Genomic DNA, 18,059 nt, shown 5'->3' with positions numbered 1-18,059 from the left:
GAGTATTTATGGTTGAGAGATGTAGGAAGTAAATAATTCAGTAAGTAGTGAAAATAAACAGTTCTTAACAATATTGAAGGCAAACAATGAGCTAAACTGAATTAAAATGAAGAAAAAAACAGATTTTGCCCCTAGTCCCGCTATTCTGTGTGATTGTTTGCTGTACGTGTCTAACTTTTGTTTTCCCTTATTGAACATTGGACACATACAACAAACAGCTTGGTACATACAAAACATACAGTGCTTAACAAATTTATCAGACACAAAATTTAGAAATCTGTCAAAAACTTGTTTCAAACTAAAAATTGTATTGCTATTTATTAGGCAAATAAACTGGAACAACTAACAGCTTTCTTGCATTCTTTCAACCACAAAACAAATTTTTCTGTTCAGGAATGCAAGTAAATAACTAATTTGGCATCTCAATCAAAATATAATGTGCTTTACTATTTTATTCTGCTTTTTGAGAATTCATGGATAACAGCAATAATTATATTTTAGCATTAAAGATATCATTTTGATTAAAGAGCTTGGCTTACACATACTGGTGGATTAACCATTACAGAAACATAAAATATTTTGGTGATCGGCAATACTGTTCATTTAGGGCAGCGGTGGCAAACACCTTACCTGTACATGAACAGAAAATCATAAATCAGCACATATAGATGTGTTATACAGGGTACACAGATTTAAGGTTTTAATAGCTTTCCTATTTTTAGAATGTAAGATTGATGTCATGTGTTTGAATTCATTTTCAAAACTAAAGTGTGAAAGAGTAACTCTGCTCAGGAATTCAACCAGGCGAAGGTCAGGAAGGGCAGAAGCGCTGCTAAAGCTAAACTCAGGGAGCTACACATGAGAATGCTACTGTGTCAAAACCGAAGTGGAAGTACTGTCCAGGAAAACTAAATGTAAACGCAGACTTCCTGTCCTGCACACTGTGACTATGGACTGTTAATGAGTGAGTAAAAAAAAAAAAAAAGGTGCTGTAATTTCTACATGGTAATACCAAAAAAGGGCCCTTAATAAAAATTTGGAAATGTAGGCTTTAACCACATGTGAATTGTTTGATTACAAATCTAAAACTGTAGTATAGAGGCAACTTTTCAAAAATGTGTCTCTGTCCCAAATATGTTATACTGGTTATTACAGCTTACTACGTCATATTTCTATGATAATGCAGACAACTCTTAAGTATAGTGACTTAATCGTATTATATAGTATTCTGGTGTACACTGTATCATATTACTCTACATAAACTATACTTTGTTGACTTTGCTGTCAATAACAAACTAACTTTGTCCCTTTGCTTGAGACAGTACTGCACTATTATACTATTAGTACAACTCTGATCATGGGTACTGTATGTAATTGCTTTTGTGTAGTTTCTATTTTTGTTCTATTCACATTTTTTTTATATACTTCTACTTATTTACCTTTTACTTTTCTCTATTTGTCTGTACTTATTTCTGTCATTGCAACACCTGAATTTCCCCTCTGGGGATCAATAAAGGCTTATTTTATTTTAATAATGTAAAATAATAATGTAATTAATATTCTGTCAATTGACTATAATCGCTTAACTGATCAATCATTTCACCTAATTTATACAGGAAATTACAGCAGTCCTGGAGCTGACTTTAAAATGCTATTTATATTTGGGTTATTCTGTTAACTTTAAACACACTTTTGGATTTCTACTCATCGCTGCTTGTGCTCCCATTCCATGGGAATAAGTGAGAATGGTCGGAGAACATATCTATCTATTGATCTATTATCTATTTTGTTTATTTATGACGAGCCAGTTTCATTTATAATAAACTGGAATTATCTTTTAACCAACACAACTCAAGTCTGAGTTACACATCTGCACCTTTGCAGCAAATAATGGAGAATAAACAGAGATTTCATTTATAATTTGATTTTGATCTGATTTTTATTTAATTTTCTTTTTTATATAATTTATGTATGTGGGAGGAAACCGAAGTGCTCGGAGTAAACCCACGGCAACACAGGGAGCACGCGTGTGCACCTCACAGCATGGGGCCCGGAAATGAACCCTTAGCTAATTGCTGCGAGGCCTCAGTGTTGAACACTGAGGGGCCTGTGTGGCCCTGAGAGACCTGAAGTCCCGCATCATATCCAGGTAGAACTCAGTGCTACTAACTGGACATGAGCTTGGAACTTCAGGCCCCAATAGACCTTTTTCACAGCAGAGGTTTAGACTTTTAGACTAGCAGGAGCCAGCATGCACAATACCAGGATCCTGGAACTAACTCACCTAAATGGCAGGGAGTGGTTTTTAATATTATCAATTACATTTGTGCTTTTCCTGCTGTGACAAGCCAAAATGTCTGCTGTGAAAAAGGCCTGACCCACCCACCCACCCACCGCTAGTGATTACTTTTTGCGGCTAGTTTTGAAGCAGGCGGAGAACAGCTTGGCCCATGGTCTTGAAGACTGACTTGAAGATGCCGCTGCTCTTTTTCGGTGTCATCAGGTGCCGTTTTACAGTCTCGATTACGTATTCGTAAACCGATGCATCCTGTGACAGCAGGCTCATCTGCAACAGTCCTGCGCTGCCCATCTTCTTGCACAGCTCTTTGTGCACTGCCTTGACTGTCCGTTTAATGTGTTTCCCACTTGCCTTGACAGTAACGTCACAGCCTGTAGTCTCTTCCCACAGCATCTCTTTCAGTGTCATGATGGTGGTTTTGAAGTCAACACTGGACAGTTTAATGGACTGATTTTTCATAATCTGGTTAACCAGTCCTGACACCAGCATCACACAGCACAGTGGGTCCCACTCTTGGACTGGCTGTGCTGTGGTCTCACGAGCAGCTTCAACGGCTTCATCACTGATAGCTGGCTCATCAGTGGTAGAAGCTGGTGCTGCTTCAGACACAGGTGTCAATGTGTGGCTCTCCAGTACCAAGCGGCCCTGTGTGAGTGCTGGCAAACTGTGCACTTCTGTCTTAATCCGCCTCAGGGCAACGCTCTGGAGGTCCTTCTTTGTCTCTTGCTGTTGCACCTGCTGGTTGAGCCAGTTCCACATCAGCTTCATGAATTTGTCCACTTCCACATTAATCTCGACCCGACAGTGCAGCTTGTGTTTGTTGTCAGGTTTCAGATGGTGGAATAGCACATCACCCAGCTGCTTCGCAGTAATTTGGTGTTGGCCTCTGGAAATGTCATTGGCAATTCTTTGGTAGATGCACACCTCGTGTGTGCTCTTTCCTGTCTCTGGATCTTCCTCTGGTGGGATCATGTCCTCCACCAAGCAATCCACCCCCTGAATTAGCAGCTTCAGTGATGTTTTGTCTTTAGGTGTTGTGAAGCAGTCAAGTTTGCGCCTCAGTTTTGTCACAAAGCTGAGGATTGAGTCCTTTGCAAATCTGTGTACAAAAAACGCCTTGATTTTACTTCCCACCCTTTTCCAGCAGGACGTAGATTTGGCCTCTGTCTCCAGTTTAAGCTCTTCCATTATAACTTTGACAATCTCAGATGCTGCTCTCTCTGTATCCTGAGAGGAGCTGGACATAAACAGGCTTAATTCCTCACTCGAGATGTCATCGTTGAAGTCAAAGGCGGTGATGTTAACTGCCTGTTCCTCCAGGATCTTCTTCACGGTGTCGACGGCTGTATCCACGGAGCTGTCCCCAGAGGAAACCTTTTCTGGTTTATCCTCTTCCAGAGGAGTTACGAGGGTCTGAGATGACTCCCCACTTCCAACCAGCTCCTTGTCCTGCTCTGTCGATCTTTCCATGGTTGACTTGATTTCGTCTGCTGGCAGTTTTGAACTTTGTTGACCTGGCTTGTCATTATTTGACCTAGATCTGCATGTCATCTTAGCCGCATATTTCTTTAGTATTTTGACCATGTGTCTGACTATGGCCTTTAGTCTGCGGGTGGAAGACTTGAAGCACTGCGGTATGTTTCCCTCGCTGCTGCCTCCGCTTCCACTTCCTCCAGAACTTTTGGCGAGCTCGGAGTTTACACTCTTGGTTACTTCTTTCACCACAAGCTCTGTCACCTCCTTTGCGCTCTGGCAACGGATGTCCTGGACACCCATCACCTCCGCAAGAGTGAGGGAAATAGTGTCACCCAGACACGTGTGGACCTGGTCTTCGGATATGAAATTGTTCTTCCGTGACTCATCAGATCCAGAAGCGCTTCTGGGTGATTGGGGAGGACTTAACGTCAATTTTAAGTCACTCTCCTCTTGTAGGCTTTGTTGGAATGCCTCACAAATGTACCTGGATACGGTGTTAATTATATCCGTACACATTTGCATTATGAGGTTTTCTGTGGCCTCGTCAGCAGACCCACATTCCAACTTGACCCACTGTATCGCCGTCAGTTTGCCCAGGAATAGCCGGACAAGCGGGCGAAGAGTCTCAGGTGTGGCCGGGGGAAGGGCCTGAACCATCTTCTCGTGTGTCTGTGTTGTATACATCGTATCTGCTAGTATCGGTTTTCAGTCGCTGTATTTCGTCTCCTTGGAAGGGAATGTGAATGTGCTCTTGAAAATCTGAAGTAAACTAACAGTGAAAATCTGAAGTAAACTAACAGTGAAAATCTGAAGTAAACTACCAGTTCGATTGGGATCCTTATACAAGCTCACAGACCAGATATTGCCCCTTATATAAGGTCCGGAGCGCTCGCTTGGCTTTGATGCTTTGATGCTTTGATGATGTCATGACATTCCAGCGGCTTCAAGTAGAAGAATTTAAAAGAAAACATTCAAGCAAACCCCCAAATAAGGACTGTCCAATCACAGCATAGCAACCGTATCTAGGCATGGCAGGACTGCCAAGCTTCTTTTTTTTTTCTGTCTTAGCTTTTATTGAATTAATTTGAAAATAAACACAAACACAAAAAAGACAAGAATTATAACAAACATAGAAAGTGTGGTTACTTCCAAATAACTGAAAATAATAAAGGAAAATATTGACTACAAATAAATAAGTAAGTACTTTACTGAGTTTTTAATTAAAAAATAGGGAAGAAATGTAAAACAAAAACGACATATCATGTCAGAGCTTTTATTGTTATTACCATTTATTTTATGCAAAATGAGGGATGTTTCACCAGGATACAAGTTCTTTAAGGAATTAATTATTAATGACAATTTCATGGACACGGAGTTCATTATTCTTGACTCTTTGATGTGGAACTTTCCAAGAAGGCACAGAAGTTTTATGGACTCTAAAGAGTTACCAAAATAAAATAAAAAACTACTGACCACTGATTCCTTCAGTTCTATCGGTTCAGAGAAGGCAGGGAAGATAAGCAGAGACATCTGTCTCCAGATGTGGGCAGTATAGGGACATTTAAAGACGTGGACCAGTTATCTTACTCATTGTTACAAAATGAGCAGCTTGAGGAAATAAATGTTTCAGAAATGTCGAGAGGATAATATCAGTGAAGATTTTATATGTGTATATTTAACCGTAGTTGGCAAAACCTAATTATAGAGACAAAATAAAGACAGATCTTGGACAGGGTCTGCAAGACCTCCGAGCTGATGAGAAGGTATGTTTGGGGCTCATGTGTAAGGCTGGAGCGGGACCCCCCCTGCAGACTGTGCCCTGCTCGCCTGAGGTTAAACTGCAGAGCGGCTGTTTGTGGCTCCCTGCCAGAATTGACGATTTTACCGAAGGTTCCCGAGCACCGCCGATCTCAAATAGTCCACAAACCCGACATCCACCGAATCTCCCCAGTTACTCCCGATCCGGCCCCATTGAAGTCTGTTGTTGTCGAGTTGGGGGTGATGGGTTGGACGAGATTCATGAAATAAAGAAAAAAGGCGATTTCCAGAAGCCATCGCTCCTGAGCCCCTCCCAGGCCAGTGGTTTTCGGATTCGAGGCTTGACAAAGGTAATTACCATCATCCAGTTATACTTGTATGTTACAGCAACGGGCATTGCGTTCAGTCAGGGAGGCAGTGGGTTAAATTCTGCAGTTTCTTTCTGTGCTGTTTTGACTGTTTGCTTGTGTTGAGCAGTCCCATATGGCAGGAACGGCTGATTCAGGGCGTGTAACCAACAGCAACGCAGCGAGGGCGTGCAGGCTGACAGCAACTGCGGGCATTATCACGCAAGAATAACGCAATTAACGGTTTCCCGACATGTAACGGAGGGGGTGAACTTTCTGAAATGCCCGAGAAAACCGATAAAATCCACAGTATTCAGACAGGAATCCAAACATTGCTCAGACGAGGCATTGGCCTATGTCATAAGATATTTGTGCACCAAATGCCCCCCGCCCCCCCTCCTTCTTCACATTTTGGGTTATTTCTGTAAATCCGCTAATCTTTCTGCTGATGTCTTGGACACTTCTAGAATTAACACCGTAAACACGCTGATGCTGATAATCGGACCCCCTACTGGTTTGAACGCACGATCAGCCACAGTAAACCAGTGAACAGCTGGTGTGTGCTGCATTATCATGTATGCGGGATCTAGTTTCTAGTTTCTGATATCTTCTAAATAACCCAAGTTATCTGAGACAAGATGGCCTATCTGCTGATTTCTACTTCATCTTCAGCTAAAACTGCATATTATAGGCTCATCGATGGTCTGGCAAGTGCCCAAACCGTCACCCAAATGATGTCTTTGAAGGAAAGAAATGGCAGTGGTGACACATCCAAACCCAACATCTCTTCAGACGTCATTCATTCTCATTCTTCCCCTCTCATTTCCTCCATCTTCCATCCGGACATTTCCACAACGGGATAGCTCCCATTCATGCCGGTCGTGACACACCCTTGGCTGCACCAGCAGCTGCTCCTGGCTGCATGGGCTGCGTGCAGCATGAGGATGGGGAGAAGGGGGGGCTTTTAACATGGCATTGATCTTAGCATCTTTAGATTAAAAGTTCTAGTATACTTTGACTAGTTTCTGTTTCAGCAGTAAGCATCCATGGTAGAGCTCCTGAAATAATAACAGTAAAAGGAGAAACCATCACACTATCACAGCTGTGGGTGACATGATTTGATGTTAGGGGAATAGTTTAGTAGTTAGACGGATAATTAAGGAGAGAGTAGAGAAGACAGGAAAGGAGAGGAAAGGCAGAACGAGACAGTGAAGTGTCTTCAGTGAAGAACATGAAGTGTTTCAGAGGAGGATAAGAAAAAAGAGACAGAGACAGAGGAAAGCAGTAATATGAGAGAGACAATACTGTATCAAGAGGAGGATGGAGGCATGACGCTGCCGCCCTCCTGGCTTGTGTGGGAGAGGAGAGATGAAGGGGAAAAGTCAGGATGGATGCTGATGAGATCAGCCTGAAAGATGTAACCTCCACGCCTCTCACCACGAGGAGGCTGCCGGATGTGTCACGCGCGCTTGAAAGCTGCTGTGCCTCGTACAGTTCGATTGATCTAATTGGTCATAACAGGAGACAGGGGAGCAGTGACCGCATTAAGATTCAGACGTTTAAAATGGACATCACGCCCTCAACCAAAGGAAAGGGGTTACATCTGTATCTCAGGCTGAATCTTTTGTCCTGGACACCCAGTGGTGAAACAGTAGTCTTACAGAATTCCCACTTTTAATTATAGCACCCCTCCTCCCCTCTGAGGCAGCCTGTGTAAGGTTTATAAATTCAGAAACACTCCCCATTAGGACAACACACGTGTTTTCTTTTTTGGTTGTAAGGGGGTGAAAGTTCAGCAAGGATGGGCCTCTGGTTGGCCTTTGTCTACACTGTGCCTGTGTGAACTTTATAAAAGCGACCTCTCATTTTCTCATCAGATGTATAGTTCTCTCCATCAATGAATGAAACCAGAGATTTCTGTCTGTGTAGCACCCCAGCACGAGCACTCGCATATGCAATAAGCTAATGGCTCTGTAGAACATCGAAGCAAGACGATACAAACCTGCTTCACGTGGCACCCATTAGAAAATATGCCATGATTACTGTGTTCCACTAAAGGACTAAAAGCCTCTTGAGCAATTCTCCAACCCACTTTAATGCTAGGGTGACATTTGGAAGTGACTTTGTGTCTGTTGATGCACAGAGGGAAAGTAGATGGGCTTTCTTCTTTTTTTTTTTTCTCTTTAAATTGCACTCTAATCCCTCATCTGAAGAAGCTGGCAGGATGGCTTTTTACTTTATTTATAATGCTCTGAAACCTGTTTTTTAATGGTCTATCTACAGTATAAAACAGGACATATTCTCTTATTTAATAACTGTTTAATAACAACAGTAGAAATACCTATAGGCACACTATTAAACCTGTAGGTATACCTGTATACCTATAGGTTACCATTAAATAACAGAAAGTATAGCTATAGATATACCGTCAAATAGCAGAAATATAGTATAGAAACTGCAAATGTTAAATAAATCCATAAAATAACAGAAATTGTCCTGGCAGCTCATTACCTGGACTTTGTCCTGTAATTTAAAACATTTAAATTAATTTAATTTTAATTTATGGTTTACCTAGACCAAGAACGTTTTGGCCAATATTAAACCTACAGCAATACAAATGGAACTTTTCTGTTAATGGTGTACCTACAGTGACACAAACTCTTGTTTAAAAAATATTCACATGCCCTCATATACATGGAGAGAGTTATTTGTCATTGTTCCTCTACATGCTGGCTCTGAAATGACTCCTTTCTAACTTGATCCCACTGTAAGGGGTCAAAGGTTACAGTCCTTATTCCACAAACATGTTAAAACAGCAAAACCAATATGAGGCTTCAGCAGTCTGATTTAGACAAATCAAGTAGGTATCTTTGTCCAGGTAGTCGTGTGTAGGTTTGCTGCTGGTGTTTTGTCCTAGCAGCAAACTTACATTTGACTTCCAGGATTTATTCCTCCACTGTGGTTTAGCAAAGAACAACTGTCAGAGGAAACACAAAGAGGGAAATTCATTATTAAATGATTGACAGTTTACAGTACATGTAGGTATTACATTAAGATGTACTTGAAATCATTAGAACATGTCCTTTAAGTTTTGTGGCAGAGAAAACCAAAAAGTATCTGCTCGGAAAATGACTACTGGAAAAGATAAAATAGAGAAAGTGTACATAGGAACATCATTCCTGTAGCAAATAGTCATTTTGTTGTGATGCTGTTGTTTTGGGAAATGTAACATCCATCCACATCTGTGTCAGAGTGCTTTTGGGAGTTGTCAGTAATTTTGTTTTCCGTTCAAAGCTCCTTCTCTTTCTGTCTGTCCCATTATCTGTCCATCTAATGATCCCACCTTAATAACTGTGTGCTCCCACTGCTTAGTCTAATCCAGCGCGGTCCTCGTGAAAAGGTCAGAGAGTCTCCTCATGCCAGCTGGCTCCTGTTCATGTCGTCGTCCCAGTGGGATGACCACGTACTCTTGCATGTGCATCTCCTGCTCTCTCCTGTACTCTCCGGTGTAACCTCTCTTCTTTCACTCTTTCTCTTTCCTTCCTTCCTCTCTGTCTGGTTTGCGGTCGTGTGTCGTGAGTGGAGAGCTGACTGACTTTGTCTTTGACTCACACTCGCTGCTTTGAAGACGCTTTATCTATAAAACTTGGCTTGGTAGTATATTTTACTTTACAGCCGCGCTATTCATTTTCTTGTCAACGACTGCTGGCAGTGCTCTCCGTTAGGTATTTGAAGAGCTAATTTGTGAAATGCTATTTAGTCTAGCAGGACGCAAATTGAAGTTGGCATCCTTCTACCTTGCAGAGGTGTTCAAATTAGAAATATATCTTTACCGTATGAAAGGTTAAAATATTCTTATGTCAAATGAAATGATCCGATCTTGATATAATTATGGCAGATATCTCTTTTTAGAGAGTTGTGATTTGATCCTTTGGAGCCCTGATCATACTATAAAAAGCTTTTCTTATGTGTTGCGTATTGTGTGTGGGTTTCCTTTTTTCCAGAGACAGACTATTCAAGATGAAAGTAATCAGTGCTGCGGTGCTTAGCGGCCTGTTCTTCACTGGTAAGCACAAACATAATCAGTCACTTGGGAGCGGGTTTAGATAAATGAATGGCTGAAACAGACTTCCTGCAAAACTGAATTTGTTCTAACTGAATGATAAGCATAGATTCTATGAAAACCACACCAAAGGAAGCTTTTTTATTTTTTTAAGTTATTTTGTGATCTATTTGATATCCACTTATTTGCTTTCCTTCCTTTTCTTATGAGAAAGTCAGATTGTATTTGCATCTTGTCTATTTTTATGTGAGGCATTTACATTTCAAACGCTTTCATTCTTTTTGGGGAAGTGTTTTTTCAGTAAGAACAAAGGAACTCTGACTTATACTCAGCAGACAACTAAAATAAGTGTATTTTAAAATAAACTCCTATCTTTTCTTTCACAGTTGTGTCAGCATCTTTGAAAGGTAAAACTGCATGCTTGTTTGGATTGCAATACATGACTAGGAATGCTTTTGATGATAGTGTGATCAGGTTCAAATCTGGGCAGAGAAAGTAAATAAGAAATAGCAGGTTATCTATAACATCTTGATTGTCTCTACCAGTCAAAGAGGAACACAGGACAGCCTTCTTTGGGGAGGACATTCACATCGATGTCCCGCCTGGGAACGTTGGTGAGGTTGTGTTCATTCCCAAGACCAATCGCTCCTCTGAGGTGGTTCTGCTGCAAGGAGGCCAGGTGGTGATTCCACAGGGCCGGGGCCGGGGCCGGGGTCGTATCAACTCATTGGGCCACCTGGTGTTGGAGGACGTGCAGGAGGAGGACGAGGGGGAGTACGTCATCAGGAACACCAACAGCACCAACCCAGCCAAGCACGTCATCCTCATGGTCAGGGGTAAGCTGTCTGCTGCACTCTGTGTGTTGGGAGTTGTTTTTGCAGGATTAATGCAGAAAATGAATTCTGTGCAGTCTCACAATACAACTGTGGAAGGAAATTAGAAACACCGTTTTATCATCAATGTTTGTTTTTTATTTACCTGATGAACAGTGACCCTCATCTTTGCTATGGAAAATACAGTAACATGCTACGCAGCTAGCTAGCTTGATTCCTTAGCAACAGTATGATATGCTGTATCATATAGAGTCATTTGGACTCGCATAGGACGACGAGAATGCTAAAGACAACTAGCGCTAACTATTTGCTATATCACAAAAGACCGACACTGACCGAAGATTGACACTGTGCTCAACAACAGAGTTGATTTGTACACATCAGGACAAATTTCTGTCATCGAGATCCCGCCTTGACCTTTGTTTCCTCGTGTCCTGTTGAGCAGACTGCGCTTTGGAGCAAGTGGTGAAGTACGGAGAAACTTACAGCATCCACCTCAACCACATCGAAGGCCCCATCACCCTGGAGTTCAGGTACGGTCAGTGAAAGATATCTAAAAGCCAAACCAGGGGCTGCAAAATTAGCTTCAGCTAGACCCCCTATATGTACCACATCTGTTCTGTTGCATCTTCTTACGTAACAATGTTTATCTGTATGGTCCATGTTGAATAAACTCAAAAATAAATAGATAAATAAATAGGACACGGGAAAATGCTCTGCTAACTGTTGGTTCAAGCCTCTGTCAACACCACAGGGTTGAACAACATTTACACAGATTGCTCGTGTGTTAGTTAACGTCTTTTCTCTTCTATTCTGTTTGATTTTTAACCATGTTAAGGCCCAGTCTGGTTCAGGCCAACCAGACCATGATACAGCATACAACGGAGCCTCCGCCCGTGGTGCTGTACAACCAGACGGCGGTGTCGGCAGTAGAGTACGTGGGACGCCTCAGCGTGTCGGAGAAACGGGTGGCGCTGCACTCCGTCAGGATGACAGATGAGGGGAGCTTTACGGTGCTGGACCGAGAGGGCAAAGTCAGGAGGAGGAACTGTCTGAATGTCAGAGGTGAAGAGTGATCTGTGCTTTGCTGCATCCTCTCAGCTTTAATTGACTGATCCATCATTCTCATGCGCATGTGTCGTTATTCTGTACATGCTGGTGTTATGTGCGTTTAAGGGCAGCGCTGATGTCTGGGCAGTACTTAAAATTGCTGAGAAATGTGACAAGCCAGGTCTTTGATGTAAGCCTACATAGTTAGTTATAGTTAGTCATAAAAGTGCCAATTGTTTTAGGGTTTTTGTGTTTCGCATATTTTCATCTTGGCCTCGAGTCACTGCATTATCTCATTCTTGAGTGTATTACCTTTAAAAAAATCCTAATGCCTTAATCTCAGAGAAGGTCATAAGTCTTTATTTAATGTATTTAAAATGAGGTTCAGTCTGCCTGCAGGGATTCTTGGCTGCTGCAGCAGTAAAGAATAGGATGTAGATAAAAATATATCAAGAACACATTTCCTTAAATGAAGCTCAGGGAACAAGATATTATAACTGAAGACTGAGATACAATGGCTTCTTTATGCTAAAAAAGAACACTTGACTTTAAACAAGACCGAGTGTCTACAGGCAATATCATAAAGCAATATACCGTAATACTGCTCCATCTCTTCCACCATATTATATAAAGTAATTGCTCTCAAGACGCACAGTGGTGGTTCGAGCTAAATGCTAACATTAGACATGCTCGCAATGACAACGCTGATGTTTAGCAGGTAATTTTTTACCATTTTACAATCTTTGTTTTAATGATTTACATTACCACTTAACACAAAATACGTCAGGAATATTAATTGGTATTTCAGATGGTCTTTGGTCATAAACAAAAGTATTGAACAGGTTTTGACATGATGATGGTGCTGGATGGAAAGTAAAATGAACACTAAAGTTAATAATTCATCTTTTGAATGTTTACACCAACTTGCATGTCAGTATGTCCAATAGTTGACGATACGTTTCACTCAAAACCAATCATGTCAACCAGCTGGTGGCGCTAGAGGAAAGTCATTAGGATTCATCCTCAGGGTCATGGAAGTCTGTACAAAACCTTGTGCCAGTCCATCAAGTAGTGGACTGACAGACTGATTAACCTACGTTACCACGCTGCTATCAGGGCTAGTGTTTTTTAGCTGTTATGCCATCACAGCTTACAGTGAACAGCTTGCATCATAAGCTATTAGCTGCTCACTGTAACAGTTACAGGTAAAAGCCACACTCTGGGTGGCAAATCAAAGCAAAACCTAGACTCAAGCATGTACACATTGCTAGGGCAGCTATTCATATACACTGTACATCTGTTAACACTTCCATCTTTGGTTCTCCACAGAGCACCAGAACTTCATGCACCTCTCCTATGGAGCAAACCTGAAGATGAAACTCTACGTGCACTATTCCAATGTTAACATTGTCTACAGGCGCAAGTCAGACAATCAGGACCGGGTCATCGTGGATCAGGGGGTTGTGGTGACACAGCTGGACCCTCTGCTGGAGGGCAGGCTGACTGTGGAGGGGTCAGAGCTCACCATGAAGAAGGTCCATGTGGCCGACAACGGTGTCTTCAAAGTGACAGACCTGGCTGGGTTTCCTGTGGCTCATGTCTACATAGAGGCGGACGGTAAGAGAAAGAGAGACACCATTTAAATGGTCAACATACTGTATTTAGTTCTGATCTGAGCTAACATGCATCTCCTGATACAGTACTCTGACTACATGACCATATGTTTTTAGGCATGTGACTGCTGGGCTACACAAACCTACAACTACTGAACAAAAATATAGTGATTTCTTATGTAAGGAGCCTCTCGACAGTTGTATATTGTGTTTTACTGTTTACATCACCGGCGTAATGTAGCGCCTGTCAGAGTAATGCAACTGTTAAACATGGTATAAAGGATATTTACATTTATTTGATTTAGCGTTGCACTCCAACATTGATCAAAATCGATGCAGCAGAACCAGACGCACATTTGTCTTCCTTTGTCAAAACCTCACCTACATTACTCACAATGCAACTGGAACGCAGACAGTTTCGTCGGACATTCAAGTGGGTTATGCTAGTAGCGGCTAATGTAGCCTCGAGCCGCTCCCCTCAAGCAGGGATGAGGAGCAGGCTGCAGAGGTCTGGTATCCTCCTAACTCCACTCCCCCAGATCTTTTCCATTTTCAAACTTATAGTCTTCAGCTACAACCGTCGCTGAGACAATTGATAGCACTTCACGCAGCAGCTGCCTCTAGATACACAAAAGAATAAATAAATAAATTCCCTTTTAAGAGCTTTTGGCAATTACTTTACATAATATGTTAAAGAGATGGAAGAGATGGAGCAGTATTACAGTATATTGCTTTATGATATTGCCGATCTTATGGAGCAATTTGAACTTTGCAGCTGACATTTTGTGTCAAAGGGTAGTCATAAATGGAAATAATGAAACTGTGGCATGATAGCAATGACACACTGAACTATCACTATGAGATGTTGACACTTATGTGCTGTGTGCCATGGATCTATTTCTATTTTTACCTGTGCAGTGTAAAAAAATGACAAATGCAAGAATGTAAATCCTTAAAATATTAAAGAAATTTAAATACCTGACCTTAGAAATACCCGCAAGAACTTGCCAGAGCTCTGCTCAATATTTTAAACTGCCAATACACATGCATGAGTGATTCACGCGATAACAGTGACAATGGAAACAAATATGAGATTGCCAAGTTTTAACTGATGACCTTTAATTTAGATATCCTAAACTGTACAGAGGAAGAAATGTAATCTTTAACTAGAGAACGACCAACAGTTTAATGCAAGTTAATCAAAACAAGATTCAGGTTTAAGCTGAAACTGAGATGAAAATGAGTAGCTACACAGCAAAGTTTGAAGCAACATTTCTGCAGTCACAGAAGACTTATTATTTTTCTCTGTGGTTGTTTTTGTTATCTTCCCTCAGCCTATAAGCTGCCTCCCCTGACTGTAGCCATCCTCTCCCTGCTGTGCCTGATTGCCTTCATGCTGCTGGTGTGCCTGCTGTCCTGTATCTATAAAATGCACGAGAGGAACGAGAAGAGCAAGAAGCTGATGCTCATTGCTCAGCAGGCCGGCAAGGGAGACGGCGAGGCTTTCAGACAGGTAACACCCACCTAGTGCATTACGGTCATTCTTCATTTCTCTGTGATGGAGGAATATTGTAGGGTCACTGTGATAGGAATAAGAAAAGGCTCTGGTGGGACGGTGGGCAAAATTAGGAGTGCTTGTCATGTGGGAAGAGTTAGGTGTGTGTGTGTGTGTTGGCTGGGGAAGGATTAAAAGGTAGAGGAGGGTTCAGTTCCTGCTGTGGGAGTCAGGATGGTCAGCTGGTCGACTTCCTCCCCTACAGTGCTGGACCGGGTACACATGGTTACAGCCAAATTAAAGACATCAACATGGCTGCTCTCTAGGTCTCTTTTCTCTGCCCTCACACCTATATGTTGTACACGAACCCTCCAGAGACACATATGTCTGTTATATCTGTCTTTTGAGAACTAGTCATTCTAAGATGCTGTTGTCAGTGTTGTCTATCTAAATCATTTGGATAATCCTCCTGCTTTGGTCAGTGTAAATCACATTAAATAGGAGCAGCAACTAAACGCCTAAAGAGTAATGGAAATGTCAATGAACAGAAGGAATTCATGTATGTGATATTAAAGTAAACCACAACAAATCCAATTCAAAGATTCAGCCGAGATACATTATTGACCGCAGACTGGTTCTCATTGCTTAGTAATATGTTGGAGACTGAAACATACTCTGTATAAGTCCTTAAGTGTGGGAGCCTTGAGCTACAGGAAGCAATTGTCACACATTTTGACATCTAAAATGTCGCATTTTTCATTTTTAATCAAGTACAAGTTACAGTCTCAAGCCTGGCAGCGAGGAATGCTCGAGATTTTGGCACCAGATATTTTTGCACCAGCACCTGAAATTGCAATGTCTTTGCACGGGGAACTCATGATTAGGTGACAAATGAAAATGCTTTTTATCAATTTTTGCAATACAAATCTCTACAGAATATAAACAGAGTGCAGAGCGCCCTGTGTTGTCACACAGAGTCTCAGTTTGGCACCCATGTAAACAATAACATGTTTTTACTTTGCATAATTACTCATTATTTATTGTAACTCGTAAATCATGAGTGTCTTTTTTTTAAATGGTTGATTTACTACAAGAAAACCTTTGAGACATTGTCATTACCATGTTTCTCATATTAAAAATGTCCATTTTGAATAAATTAATTAAGAATGAATTGTGAGGGAACTCAAAGGTTGTGCTGAGCCTATAGGAACAGAAATAAAAAAAAATAAAAACCACTGATTGTTTTCCAATTGGCCATTTAAAATCTTTGCTCTCCTTCTATTCACCTGCTCAATACCGGCTGATTAACTGACTGATTGGACGATTTAGAGGAGTTGACAGTTCACCCTTCTGTCACCACAGCCCTCCACTCAGCCTCCCCAGTCGGGGATTTGTTAACCAACTGAATTTATGGACCAATTAAAAATCCATTACAAACAGATGACTCTCCTATAGAAAACACCCATTCATCAGGCTGATGGTATATAGTAGCTGATAGTAGTCCAATACAATGAAAGAACGTCCAGATCAATTGTATGAGAGTTTAATGAAGAAAAGTGCTGATGTTAGATTAAAGAATAAATCAGTCTGTCTTATCTTATCACTAAACATGATGAAATGTGCCATATAAATAAATAAAGCTGACTAAAGATCATCAAAACAAAGCTTTATTTCTGCTTTCACACAGTTGTAAAGAAGGTGGGGCCGATGGTTAGTTCCCTACAGAATTATCTTAATTTGAAACTAATTCAGACAAGCAAAATGTTGCAAAACTAATAATCAGAGCCTTTTAATGCGTTCCCAAATGGTTGATTGACTCAATTATTGGATCATTTGAAATAGGTGTCAGTTAACCCCTCCTTCCCCAACCAGCATCCCCACTAAATGATCTTTTAAACTGACTGAATTATGGACCAATTAAAACCCCACTGCAGACAGATGACTCACATTTTGTAAACAGCCGCAAAGACTGATTGCTTTGCAGAGAGCATTAAATGATGTTTCGACAATATGTCATATCACTAACGTGGAATTGTAAAGCTCCGTTTGAGTTTGTTTTGAGATAGGGATTTATAAATGTTCAATGCAGTAGCCCTTATTCTCAGAGTTGTCATTCTGAGTTTGGGTGTGTAACTACATTCAGTACATCGGCTTTGCAACACAAAGACAACAACCAGCTGGATCTGTAGGATAAATGCTGGTAGATTACCACAATGGGCTAAGTTTAAGCTTGTAAGATAGATTAAAGTTTTTTATTTTTTATTTAACTTCCATCCAACTATATACCTCGTATGTATGTTTGTATGTATGTATGTATGTATGTTTGTATTTATCTCTAATATTTAAGAATCTCAGGAATGAGGTGTTTCAAATGTTAATTGATGATGTTTATATGTTGTGCTGTCTTGGTTCAGTTCAAGAATTGAGTGAATTCAAATTACAGCTGTGGAAATGAGGCCTTCATGCTCACAGCTGGATGTGTGCTGATTGGTGGCCCAGCTAACGCTGTTGCCTGTGCGTTGCATTTCTCCCTCTTACTTTAAGGAACCTCAAACGGAGCCTCTTCTTGGTGAGAGAATTGTGTTGTGGCCTCTTTATCCTGCTCTTCCTTCTTCATATTGGTGTCTAGAGAAATGTGCCGCTTTTTTGACAAATAAGCTCCTTGATCAACTCGCTGTTGTGTGACAAGATTATTGGTGACAGCTTCAGAAATGTGTGTTCAGTATTTTGTAAGTTGTGGTGCTTTTGAGATGATAAAAACCCAGAAATGGAGCACCAGCACACTAAATAAATACTGGACACTGAGGAGAAACTGCCATCAATCGTAATGGACAAGCAGAAGTTGATCGAAGACCTAACTTGACAAAAAGTCAATGAATTAGCTTAAGTGGATCTGGCACCGCAACTTGGGACAAGCTGTCTCCGTGATCCTTACAGACTTTTCAATATTCAAATGACTGAGCTGTGCAGGAGTATCCGTTTTCATACAGACTATTTGTTAGTACATTTTTGTATCATATGGCAGAAGGTCAGATAGCTCCAAATTCTTACATGAAGTAGATGCCGCGTTAACCGCGTAGGAATAGAAACCAATGCCGGTCAGGAACTTATGAAATCAATCTTAA

This window comes from Enoplosus armatus, chromosome 16 (assembly GCF_043641665.1).
Source record: "Enoplosus armatus isolate fEnoArm2 chromosome 16, fEnoArm2.hap1, whole genome shotgun sequence".
NCBI classification, from domain to species: Eukaryota; Metazoa; Chordata; class Actinopteri; order Centrarchiformes; family Enoplosidae; genus Enoplosus; species Enoplosus armatus.
The sequence above is the reverse complement of the archived record's forward strand: the minus strand, read 5'-3'. Positions refer to the sequence as shown.